Genomic DNA, 12348 nt, shown 5'->3' with positions numbered 1-12348 from the left:
AAGTAAACAGCAGGACAGTGTTTAGGCCCACTGTTCTAATGGCTCGCCATTCCTCCGAGGTCATCCAAGTAACGGTGAGGTAATTCCCCCAGAGCTGCGTAAACACGGATGATCCTGAGTGATCTTCCCGCCCGACTGATCCCAGCTTTTACTGTCTTTTTAGTCCAAGCAAACTGCAGACGTCAGGTTCTGCTGCAGCTCGGACCTGTCTCAGCCCACGAGCAATGATCATGTCAGGGTGGAGGGGACTCCCTGGGACCATCTGCGTCTCAAATTAATAACTCCTCTGATGTTCAAACGCTCTCAAGCAGTCTGCATCGACATATTTGTGGAGAAAAGTTTCATTTAATTCGAAGCACTTTTAACCAAGTGAAGTTCCTTTCAGGAGCAGGTCTCAGATACATATTTCTGGATCAAAGGGAGGTTTCGGTGAACTCTGAGTGCGTGAATGATGAGTGCACTTCCTCCTGCTCCAGGGAGGCCCGGCTGTCCTGCACGTTAGTTCAGCGATGTTTTATGGACTATCAGGGCATCCTGGTGTCACCTCCCAGGAGCTGTCACATGTTGATCATCTTGTAAAGGAGATCTCACTTCGTTTTACTTCTTAGCAGGCGTGTTTTTCTATATTATCCTGTTCGTTGTGTCATTCATTGAACTGAATACTTTATACATCACGTTGCCAGACATCAATCAGCTACTGCAGATCCTGCAGTCGCGCCTAGCCTTGACCGCAGACTTGAGCGAGGCGAGATCAAGCCCAACACTCTCTGCCCTCGTTTCTCCAGAAGTGTCTACTGGATTTGACATTGATAGTTTGAGAGGTTTTCATGTGTGCTGAAATCCGCTGCAACTCTGACAAACTGAAGAACTTTTTGAGTCCACGAGGAATGAAGCCTTGAACTATTTTTGAAACTTCCGCCTCGTTTCCACTTGTCCTCCATCGGTTCGTGTGAGGAGGGACAGTTCTTCATAAATAGGTTGGCTCAATGCTAATTATGCCAATGTTGGGAAAAAAACTAGTTTTGCTTATTTTCCCTTGTTCTTTTTTCTTCTTCATAATAACCAAACCTTGCAAGCCTACAATTTCATTACATCAACCAACACAAATACAATTACTTTCCAACTTGTTTGCTTTTTATACGGCACAGATGTTCTTTGCAAAATCCACCACAAGAGTTAACATTATTCAACATCCGTGGGGCAAAAAGTATTTAAAAATAACATAAAACAGACCCACGCGGAGTGAATCTTGCAAATATGTCAAAGATTACGGAGGTTCACATAGAAATAAAAGGACCTCTGGCCGTACGAGTGAACAGGAGTGAGTGGAGATGAAGATTTATCATCGTCAGATTTCATCAGTAGAAGTTCCGCAGCTGCAAACTGAACTTCCTGTGACTCTATGAATGAGAGTCCAGAAATACATGCGTCTTTGCTGATGAATTACATCCAAATTCAAAACTTAAGCTCGTGGTTTATATGTAAAAACTTTTTAAAAAGCATTTGACTGAAGCCTTTTAGAACACTGTACAAGTTCTCAATTTCAAGCTTTACTGTTCCTGGAGCTAATGGTCAGAATGAAAGAGTTGTTCCAACGATGACTGTTGACCTCTTTTTTTATTTTATTTGTAGAAAAACACTCTTTAGTTGCTAAATACTTTACAATGTTTCATCAGGCTCTTCAGCTGTGGCTTGGCTGGGCCTTCCGCTCTGGGTGAAAAAAGGTCAGCCAAATTTTCTTCATATTCAAATACAATTTAACGATTTACAGTGTTTATACGAATGTTTTGCACAAGAATAAAAATGTAATCTGAAGTGTGAAGAGGCCACACACAACCTAATTACTAGCAGCTGATTATACTGACTTGAGGGTTACGACTCCACAAACATGCCGAGGTTCCCACCGTCAGGAGCCCCTATACAACCCCACCGACGCGTCGTCTGCAGCGAACGAGACATGTTATTCACTCCGAGGACCTCTTTGAGCTACAACAGATCCCCATTTCTCCCCGACCTTCCCTCGTTCAAAGTTCAGAGCTTGTCCTGAAAGACAGCTCTGAGAAATGACGAGTTTGCGAGCAGGAAAACCCGGGAGGGAAAGTGTGATCATTTCTTTTGACCCGATGCCTGATCCCAGCAGTAGAGCTACTCCACTTTTTACAGACAGACCACCTGCACAAGAGGAATGGCAGTCTGGGCTCAGGTGTGCACATAAAAAGGAAATGATCTACATCCATCCAGCTGTACGAATGACCTTGAAGGAAAAATACTGACTCATGAGTTTTTGAGTACTTTCGCACTGTAGTTCACCATAGTGGTGCAAACCCCTAAATGAGTGTATGTATAAGCTTTAATACTTCTCTTCTTGGTCAGTTTGCTTTTTGTCCAATGAAAAGTCAAACAGCATGTTTTATCACCAGGAGGACTTTGCGTTTCGTTCTGCTTGTATTGATCCAGACTGTAAATATTCAACATGACCGTGTAGTTTCAGTAGCTGTTGTGGACTTTGCCGCTCGGTTACGCAGCGCTTTAGTTCCACCATGTGGCGTCTTTGTGTCATGCGCAGAAACGCCCGCTCACCGGCTTTTGTTGTTTGTTTGTTTTGGTCATAGCACAAACACTCGAGGACTGAAGGCTTGCATTGAGTCCACTCTTATAATCATACCTGTCAAGTTTGGGATTTTAACACCCGCGGCGAGCCATCCCACCACCCCAACCGAGGTCCCGTATCCCTTACATTTAGAGACAGGTGCACAATAAATCTAAAATACCAACTTGTCAGCCATTTACTAAGTACAGTTAGGTGATCAGAATCTGATAAGTCTGTCTTCATTGACATTGAAATCATACCTGTCAATCTCCCGTTTTGGCTGGGAAACTACGGTATTTTACCCCTCTTTCCCGCCGTCCTCCCAAATTAGCATTTTCCCATAAATTTCCCGTTTTATAATATAATAATTTTGAAAACTGCAAACTGAGTTTTCACTAGCCTCGCGAGAACTGCTGCTTGCTGTAGCCTGGGAGGCCATTCTCGCAAGGTTAGTGGCAACAACGGGAGCAAACTCGGAACAACAAATCAGAGATGGATGGATGTAACCAGAGAGAAGACATTTCTGCCAAAAAAGACTTTGTGTAAATATCTCTAAAATGGGAAACCGAATTTACTTTCCCAAAAGGAGCAGGATGTGTAACCAGTCAGTGAAGGCCAGAGCCACATGAGTTCAAATGTAAATGTTTCACTTGAAGACAATCAATGTGTATGTAAACTGAAAATATTTTAAATACATAAATATGCTTTAATTCACTTTTTGTGTTTTTATTTAGGCTCTATTATAGGAATTACATACATAGGAATGTCCACAGCATCTCAGTGTCAACAAAGGTAGAACTATCAGATTCTGAGCACATAATTGTAGTTTGTAAATGTCTGACAGGTAGATATTTGAGATTTCTTGTAGATTTGTCTTAAAATGTAATACTGGACCTCGGTTGGGCTGGTGGGACAGCGGAGGCAGAATATTTCTCTTATTTTTAAATCCAAAACTTGACAGGTATGATTGAAATGCTGTGAACATTCCTACGTCTAAACAAAAAAAAGGAGATATAATTGTCATCTGTTGAGTGAGTGCTCAGTAATTAACGTAAGCTAATATTTATCAAATGGGGATACGCAAACATTATACTCATACTTGATTTGACTCAACTTACCTTTGATGAGCTGCGTAGCCTTGGTTTTAATGCGAGTCCGGGAACATCTCAGCTACACATTTGTTGAAGTCATCACAGAAGGTGAAAGCAACGTTGTTTTTGGCACACAGCATTGCTATTTCTACCTCTGCATTTATGACCCGATGGTATTTACTGTGACAGATGCTGACATCGCCTGGGAATGTCTCTGTGCCTCAAGCCGGAGCTCGTGCTTGGTGGAAAACACTTAAATCCCAGTTACAAACCTTACAGAACACGTGACTGTATCCCCTCCCGCTCCTCTTCAGGATTCGCTGTCCCATTTTTCCAGATATTTACACAACTTCTTTGTTGTTGTTTTTTGTCAAGCATTGTCATGAATGTTTTCCCCTCCATCACACCCATCCATCTCTCTCTTTTGTTGTTCCAGGTGTTTGTTCCCACCTCGCAACAACTGCCACCCGGCCTACTGCTGGTTGCAGTTCTCGCGAGGCTAGTGGCAGAGTTCAGTTGGGAGACGAAGAGGAATTTCTTTCATTATATTATTTTATCATTTTTATTCTATAAATGTAGCGGCAGCGGGAAAGAAGGGTAATAATACAGTAGTTTCCCGGCCAAAACAGCAGAGTTGGCAGGTATGCGTCTAACTTAAGCTCTTGCCCTTTAGAAGTGGAATGAGGTAAAACATATTGAGTCTGTGCTTGTTATTGGTGCTGTGTTTCATATTTACTCACGCAAATGTGGAATAATTCATCTTATTTCATTTAAACTCGATCTCCTGAGTAATAGCAGAGTTTCCAAATGCAGTAGCGTCTTGTTGGGGAAAGCCGCTTTGAAAGACTTTAAATGTGTGGCTGCACATTATATTTGTTTTAGCAACTTACATTTAGTACATTTAAAACTTTTCATATTTTTTACATGTACGTGAAACTATCGATGATCTCTGGGTGTTTTTACTTTTCTAGTTTCAGATTGCATGTGGTGCTTGTGATGCTTTCAACAACAAGGACACCAATAAGACTACACACTTGTTTGAAATTCAATGCCATCCATCCATCCATCCTTCTTTCCATCCATCCATCCATCCATCCATCCATCACCCATCCAACTAACCATCCATTCATCCATCCATCCAACCATCCATCCATCCATCCAACCATCCATCCATCCATCCAACCAACCATCCATCCATCCATCCATCCATCCATCCATCCAACCAACTATTCATCCATCCATCCATCCATCCAACCAACTATCCATCCATCCATCCATCCATCCATCCATCCATCCATCCATCCATCCATCCATCTAAGCCTAAGCAGGGAAGTCACTTCATCCAGCTCATCAGGGGGGAATCTCAAGGTGTTCCCAGACAAGCCGAGAAACATAGTCCCTCCAGCGAGTCCGAGGTCTTCCCTGGGGCCTCCTTCCTGTGGGACATGCCTGGAAGACCTCACCAGGGAGGCGTCCAGGAGGTATCCTCGCCAGATGCCCAAGCCACCTCATCTGGCTCTTGTTGTTGCAGTGGAGCAGCGGCTCTACTCTGAGCCCCTCCTGGATGACCGAGCTTCTCACCCTGGAGAGCCCGGACACCCTGCTAAGGAAGGAAGCTCTTGTATCCGCGATTCTGTCTATCCTCCTCCTTGAGTCAACACCTCATCGTGGTGGAGGGATTTGCGTGTTCCAATGATCCTAGGAGCTCAGTGGTCTAGGGCTTTATGCCACCTGGTAGGGTCACCCAAGACAAGCAGGTCCTAGATAAGGACCCAGACAAATTGCACCTCAAAAAACACCATATGAAGATTAAAACAAAGGATCACTGTTTTCCCTTGCCCTGGCCCACCATCAGCGCCCCACCCTGGAGCCCAGCCTGGGGTTAGGGCTCGGTGGTGAGCGCATGGTGGCCAGGCCTGCACCCATGGGCCCTGGTCAGACTCAACCCGAAAATAATCTGTGGGCCGCCCTTCCCTTGGGCTCACCGCCTGTGTGAGGGGCCATAGGCGTTGTGTGCAGAGTGAGCTGGGTAGTAGACGAAGGTGGGGACCCTGGTGGACCGATTCTGGGCTGCAGAAGCTGGCTCTAGAGATATGGAACCCGATGTGTCTGCAGGGCCGGTTCTAGAAAATGATGACTAGGGCTGCATCTCAGATCAGAGGGGGTGCACATGCCTGGCACGTTATTAACAACAATGTAGCAACAGAAAATAAAACATAGCAACAAAAATAAATATAACCATAAATATACAGGACTGTCTCAGAAAATTTGAATATTGTGATAAAGTATTTTATTTTCTGTAATGCAAAAATGTCATACATTCTGGATTCATTAAAAATCAACTGAAATATCGCAAGCCTTTTATTATTTTAATATTGCTGATCATGGTTTACAGCTTAAGAAAACTCAAATATCCAATCTCAAAAAATTTGAATATTCTGGGAATCTTAATCTTAAACTGTAAACCATAATCAGCAATATTCAAATATTAAAAGGCTTGCAATATTTCAGTTGATTTGTAATGAATCCAGAATGTATGACATTTTTGTTTTTTTAATTGCATTACAGAAAATAAAGGACTTTATTACAATATTCTAATTTTCTGAGACAGTCCTGTAAACTTGCTTGCGTCTTTGTGATTGAACCACTTCGGAATATCCATCGTTACTTTGTTAACGGAACAGCAGAGAGCAGCGTCTTGCTGGTGCAGGTAACTGCTGGAAGCAGATGAGTGACGTACACTGGCTGATTTATGGTTCCACGTTGCAGCAACGCAGAGCATACGGCGTGGGATTACGCGGGGACGCGAACGTACGGTGTGTGTCGCCGCGTACCCTACGCCGTAGGCTGCGCCGTCGATTTAACGCGGAACCATAAATCAGGCTTAACGAGCGCGCAGTTGTCAGTTTTCTTTTCGTCTTTTCAACTGAGCATGCAAACACATAAACTGAGGGTGCAATGCATGCTTATGCACCCTCGTAGAACCGGGCCTGTGTGTCTGAAGTGACAGAAGTGATGACACCTTGCCATTGGCTATGCCAGCCACCAATCAAGTCCCCGACCTTAATGACAACACTTTATTATGGTTCCTACAAATCATTTTGAACAGTTAATAAAACCTGTCTCTCCAAAGGCTGTTGTGCAACTGAGGACAGAATGGTGACTAATAAAAGAAAACTATTGATTGTTCCACATATGGACTAAGCAGCATCCTGCGCCTTCACTTATATGAACCTACAGCAGCACCTGTCCAGCAGATTGTTGATAGTCCGCAGGAACTCAGGTCCAACAGCTGAAGTGTGCCGCTTAGATTTGTGGTGATGAAATGTTCCCTGCAGAGACGTCGTTTGAGGGTCTTCGGCTGCTGTTAAAACAACTGAGAGCAGCTGATTGGCAGCTGCAGCTCATCCGACAGGGGGGATGCAGCTGAAACTTGGGGCTGGCGGTACGTTCATGTGGTTCAGCTGAAACTTGATCCTGAGACTAACAAAAATGTGTATCACTGCAAAAACAAACCCTCTAGAAATAAGCCTAATATTCCTGAATCTAATCAAAACTATCTCTGCCAATCAGACAAGAAAAATGTTAAAATTAGCAAAATGTTTTGGGAGAGGAGGCTGATTTATTTTCTTGGAAATACGTTTTGGATGAAGTTGTACTCTTTTTAATTAGCATAAGTAAATATAAAGCAAAACGTATACTGCAAAAAGAAACAGTTAGGAATATTGACAAAAAGTCAAACCTCTGATGAGGGTTAATGCTAGACCGCGGACTAGGGGTTGGCTCCGAAAGCTAGTCAGCTTTCATTGGGTTTAATGGTAAAATGTCCAACTTTATAGAAATAACCATCCAGTGATAACAGCAACAAACAAAACAAAACAGCAACAAACAAAACATAACTGTTTAGTTGTCAATGATGTGTAAACTCCCACATCAATTAGAATTATATTAACCCACACATTTATGCATAATTAGGGCAGTATCCCCCTTTATGCCCAAGAGATGTGAAATGGGGATGAGCAGATTGTGTGAGGCTGAACGTAAAATGTAACATTATTTGGCATCGGTTAGCAGCACAAGCTAAGCCTTTTTAGATGTCCTGTCTAGGTATCTCAGTAGGACATCCACTTTCTGATGTCCTTTGACAGCTCTTTGGTCTTGGCCATAGTGGAGTTTGGAGTGTGACTGTTTGAGGTTGTGGACAGGTGTCTTTTATACTGATAACCAGTTAAAACAAGTGCCATTAATACAGGTAACGAGTGGAGGACAGAGCCTCTTACAGAAGACGTTACAGGTCTGTGAAAGCCAGAAATCTTGTTTGTTCATAGGTGACCAAATATTTATTTTACCAAGGAATTTACCAATTCATTCGGTAAAAATCCTACAATGTGATTTCCTGGATTCTTTCCCCCATTCTGTCTCTCATAGTTGAAGTGTACCTATGATGAAAATTACAGGCCTCTCTCATCTTTTTAAGTGGGAGAACTTGCACAACAGGTGGCTGACTAAATACTTTTTTGCCCCACTGTGCTGACCTGCGGTCCGGCCCTTTGACCACCTCAGTATCAGTATCTAACCCCTAAAAGTAAACTCAACTCAACTCAACTAAACTAAACCTAAACTCAATTCAAGTAACTAAAACTAAAACTAAACTGAACTAAACTCAACTCAACTCAACTAAACTAAACCTAAACTCAGTTCAACTCAAGTAACTAAACCTAAACTGAACTAAACTCAACTAAACTAATCCTAAATTAAACCTCAACCCAACTAAACTAAACTAAACTAATGTCACTAAAATCCCCAAACTATACATGCATGTAAATGTGCTGACTGTTTTCCAACAAATAGCCTTTAAGCATTTAGAGGTTCAGAATTTAGAATGAAGCAACTAGGATTTACCTGTACAAATGAAGGAAAATAAATAAATGCTAATTACGTCAGCCTGCATTTGTTGAAACTCCTCTACAGTCTCGTTGTAACAGTGTGTGGTTTTGTTTATTTGTTTACATATATATATATATTAAAAAATATGGCACATAACTGTGCATCTCCTGCAGGCGTCTGCTGAGGAAGCACATTACTTGGAGCTGGAGGGCAGGAAAACACAGAGAGCTCACCTTCCCCACAGATAGTTGGAGACACTCTGCAGGCAGACAGTTATTCGGGAGCGGCACGGCAGAGAGACGCTCTCGTACAGCGACGAGGACGCAGACATCAGCTCAAAGTGGGCCTGAAGAGTAAATTTGTCCGTGTCGGCAGACTGGTGGATTGAGTGAACCGTGGGTCTGAAATAGAGCGAGCGCACGGTAGATGATGGTGTTTGTGTATTTTTAGACCTTCAGAAATAATGATGAGGCAGCAACATCCCAGTCAGACAACAGTAGGAGGAGCTAGGCCCTTAAGGCAGGTTTGGTGTGGTGATCAAGGTTGCGTGCCACGCGAAGTCTGCACTTTGATCTGTTAGTCGCTTCCCCTGGGGATGAATCTTTAAGCAAGGCTGAAACCATGGTTGAGTTTTTCCTGGTGAGAGCGAAATAAGGATTTATATCCCAGAAATTTACCAGAAAACGATGTTCCAGTGGGCGTGAGGCTGGATGGTGAACACAGCGAGCTGCATGTGATGAACTTGACCAGCCGTACTCTCTACCTGTATGAAAACAAAACTCTGTTGTGAACTCTTCCCATTTAAGGTCTTTCCATCTGTAGGAACTAGACTTGGAGTTCTCGAAACCAGTCTTGGTCTCAAGACCACTTTTTTGTGGTCTTGGTCTTGTCTCGGTCTCAGACTCGGATCATTGAGATGCCGTTGCACACCAAGATGGTCAGCAGTTCTTCTTCTTGTTAATGTACAGTTTTGTAAACTATTTGTATTTTGCATTTGATTTAATGTTTTGGTGCATCTGGATGTGTCTGTATTTATTAAAGTTTTGTGTTTATAACGGCCTTGTTTGAATAAATATATCAATAATATTTGCATATCGTTGTGATTGATTAAGCATCAGGTCCATTTCAGTGATGCTGATATACGGTGTAAACTGATTAATATAATGGCAAATAATGTAATTTCAATCTTTAATATTTAAAATTCAGGGTTCATCTCCAAATTAAGTCCAATTTAAATCAGTAACATTTACTATTCATTACTTTTCTGAGGTGGAGGGGGGTGTTGGAGGCTGGTTATTTTGTTAGATGACTTTGGGACTAGTTGGTGAGTCGTGTCAATCCTCAAAAGCACTGCAGTCAATCCTCCAATAGTGTAGAAATAGCGGTAGTGCAGTCGCCACACATATCTGATCTCAGCTGATTGATTAAAACATATATAGTGAGTTCAACATAAGACATCCACTTCTCTGTGTTATTGTGCTGCAGTTGAATACAACCTCATATGGAAACTAGCTGAACCAGGATGGTGCTGATGTTCTACAACTCACGCTGATGAGGAAATACCTAGGTTTGTTTTTGGTCTCGGTCTCAAGCTGAACTAGTCTTGGTCTTGATACTCTCTGGTCTTGGTAGTGTCTTGGTCTCAGTTCAGGCGGTCTTGACTACAAGTCTAGTAGAAACCATATGGTAAAAAGCAGGCCAGGCTTGAAACAAGCAAGATGGCTGCTGCTCTCGCAGTCTTTCAAAATGCAACAGGGACCAGCAGCAAAGGCCTTCGTCTCTATTTGGGGGTCCTACTCCCCTTCATGCCGTTTTAGAGGTAATTTCTTGATACCAGTCTCGTTGTTGCTCTGCCAACAACCCAAACTGTGTTTCTCTGATTGGTTATACCATCCGGCGATGTCCAGAGGCAGTTTCCTCGGAGTCGAAGCCAGAGGAGTCAGTCGGACCAGCTCTTTACATCGAAGTGGAAAGGAGTTTGTGATGGGCGTGAGGTTGAACCCAAGAGCAGATCGAATGCCGGTCCAACAGTTCAATTTATTAGCCAACAATAAGGTTGTACAAGCCAAAGCTAACGTGGTAGTCCACAACCTGAACACGGCCAAAATCAGTCCCTCTTAGATGCAGAACCCTTCAGGCCGGGACTCAGAGCAACCAGGAACCAGACAAGGGACGAACAGGCCGGGTCGAAACCATACAAAACAATCCAGAAAAACCTGCTAGAAGGCTGTGCATGGAGCTAAGACAATCAGGCAAAGACTGAGTGGGTAAATACTGCCAGAGGCAGCTGGACTCCATGACGGCTGCTCGTAACTCTTATAGACAGGATTTCTCAGCTCGAGGTTCCCGTTTGGTGGCTCCTCAACTTAGCAGATGATGTGGTCCTGTTGGAGTCATTGAGCCGTGACATCCAACTCTCACGGGGGGTCCGCAGCAGTTTGACGTGACGCGTTGATGGAATTACCTCTCCAGGTTGGGGGCGGGATGCTGATTCAGGTGGACTTATCATCTCAGAGTCAGACCATGAAAGCATCACCCCCGAGGGGGTACCCCGATGATGGAGTTAAGGAAAATGGAGCAATGGGGAAAAACAGGTAGGTCGATGCAGAGTCTGCTCTACTGTGGACTGTGTACCGGTCTGGTGTCCGGCAGAGACTCAGAGAAAGGTGAGGCATGGATGGATGGATGGATGGATGGATGGATGGATGGATGGATGGATGGATGGATGGATGGATGGATGGTTGGATGGATGGATGGATGGATGGTTGGTTGATGGATAGAAAGATGGATGGATGGTTTAAGGGATGGATGAATGGATGGTTGGATGGATGGATGGATGGATGGATGGATGGGTGGATGGATAGTTGGATGGATGAATGGATGGATGAATGGATGGATTCTTCCCTTTAGGAGGGAAGAAACCTTGAGCAGGACCAGGCTCATAAGGGGGGACCCCTATATATATAGCCATTCATCCATCCATCCATCCATCCGCCATTCCGCCGCTTATCTGGAAACCGGGTCCAAACCGGGATAACCGAACTTCCATCACCCCAAACACTTCCTGCAGCTCTTCCGAGGGGAGTCCGAGACATTGCCAGGCCAGCCAAGAGACATAGTCTCTCCAGCGTGTCCTGGGTCTTTCTTGGGGTCTCATCCCGGTGGGACATGCCTGGAACACCTCCCTAGGGAGGCGTCCAGGAGGCATCCGATAGAGATGCCCAAGCCACCTCAGGTCACTCCTCTCAATGTGAAGGAGCAGCGACTCGACTCCGAGCTCCTACCGAGTGACCGAACTCCTCACCCTATCTCTAAGGGAGCGTCCAGCCACCCTGCGGAGGAAACTCATCTCGGCCGCTTGTATCCGCGACCTTATCCTTTTCGGTCACTACCCATGTTGGACCCGGAGTCCAACATGCACCGGGAACAAGTCTGACCTACTGCCGGCAATGCGAACCAGACTCCTGCTCCGATCATATAGAGTCCGGACAGCCCTTAGCAGAGGGCCCCGGACCCCATACTCACTGAGCTCCCCCCACAGAATGGCACGAGGGACACGGTCAAATTCCTTCTCCAGATCCACAAAGCACATGTAGACTGGTTGGCCAACACATGAACTCTCAAGCACCCTGCGGAGGGTGTAGAGCTGGTCCAGTGTTCCATGACCGGGACGAAAACCGCATTGTTCCTCCTGAATCCGGGGTTCAACTACTGGCCTTAATCTCCTCTCCAGTACCCTGGCATAGACTTTCCCGGGGAGGCTGAGAAGTGTGTTCCCCT

This window comes from Cololabis saira, chromosome 9 (genome assembly GCF_033807715.1).
Source record: "Cololabis saira isolate AMF1-May2022 chromosome 9, fColSai1.1, whole genome shotgun sequence".
NCBI lineage: Eukaryota > Metazoa > Chordata > Actinopteri > Beloniformes > Belonidae > Cololabis > Cololabis saira.
This window is presented reverse-complemented; position numbering follows the sequence as displayed.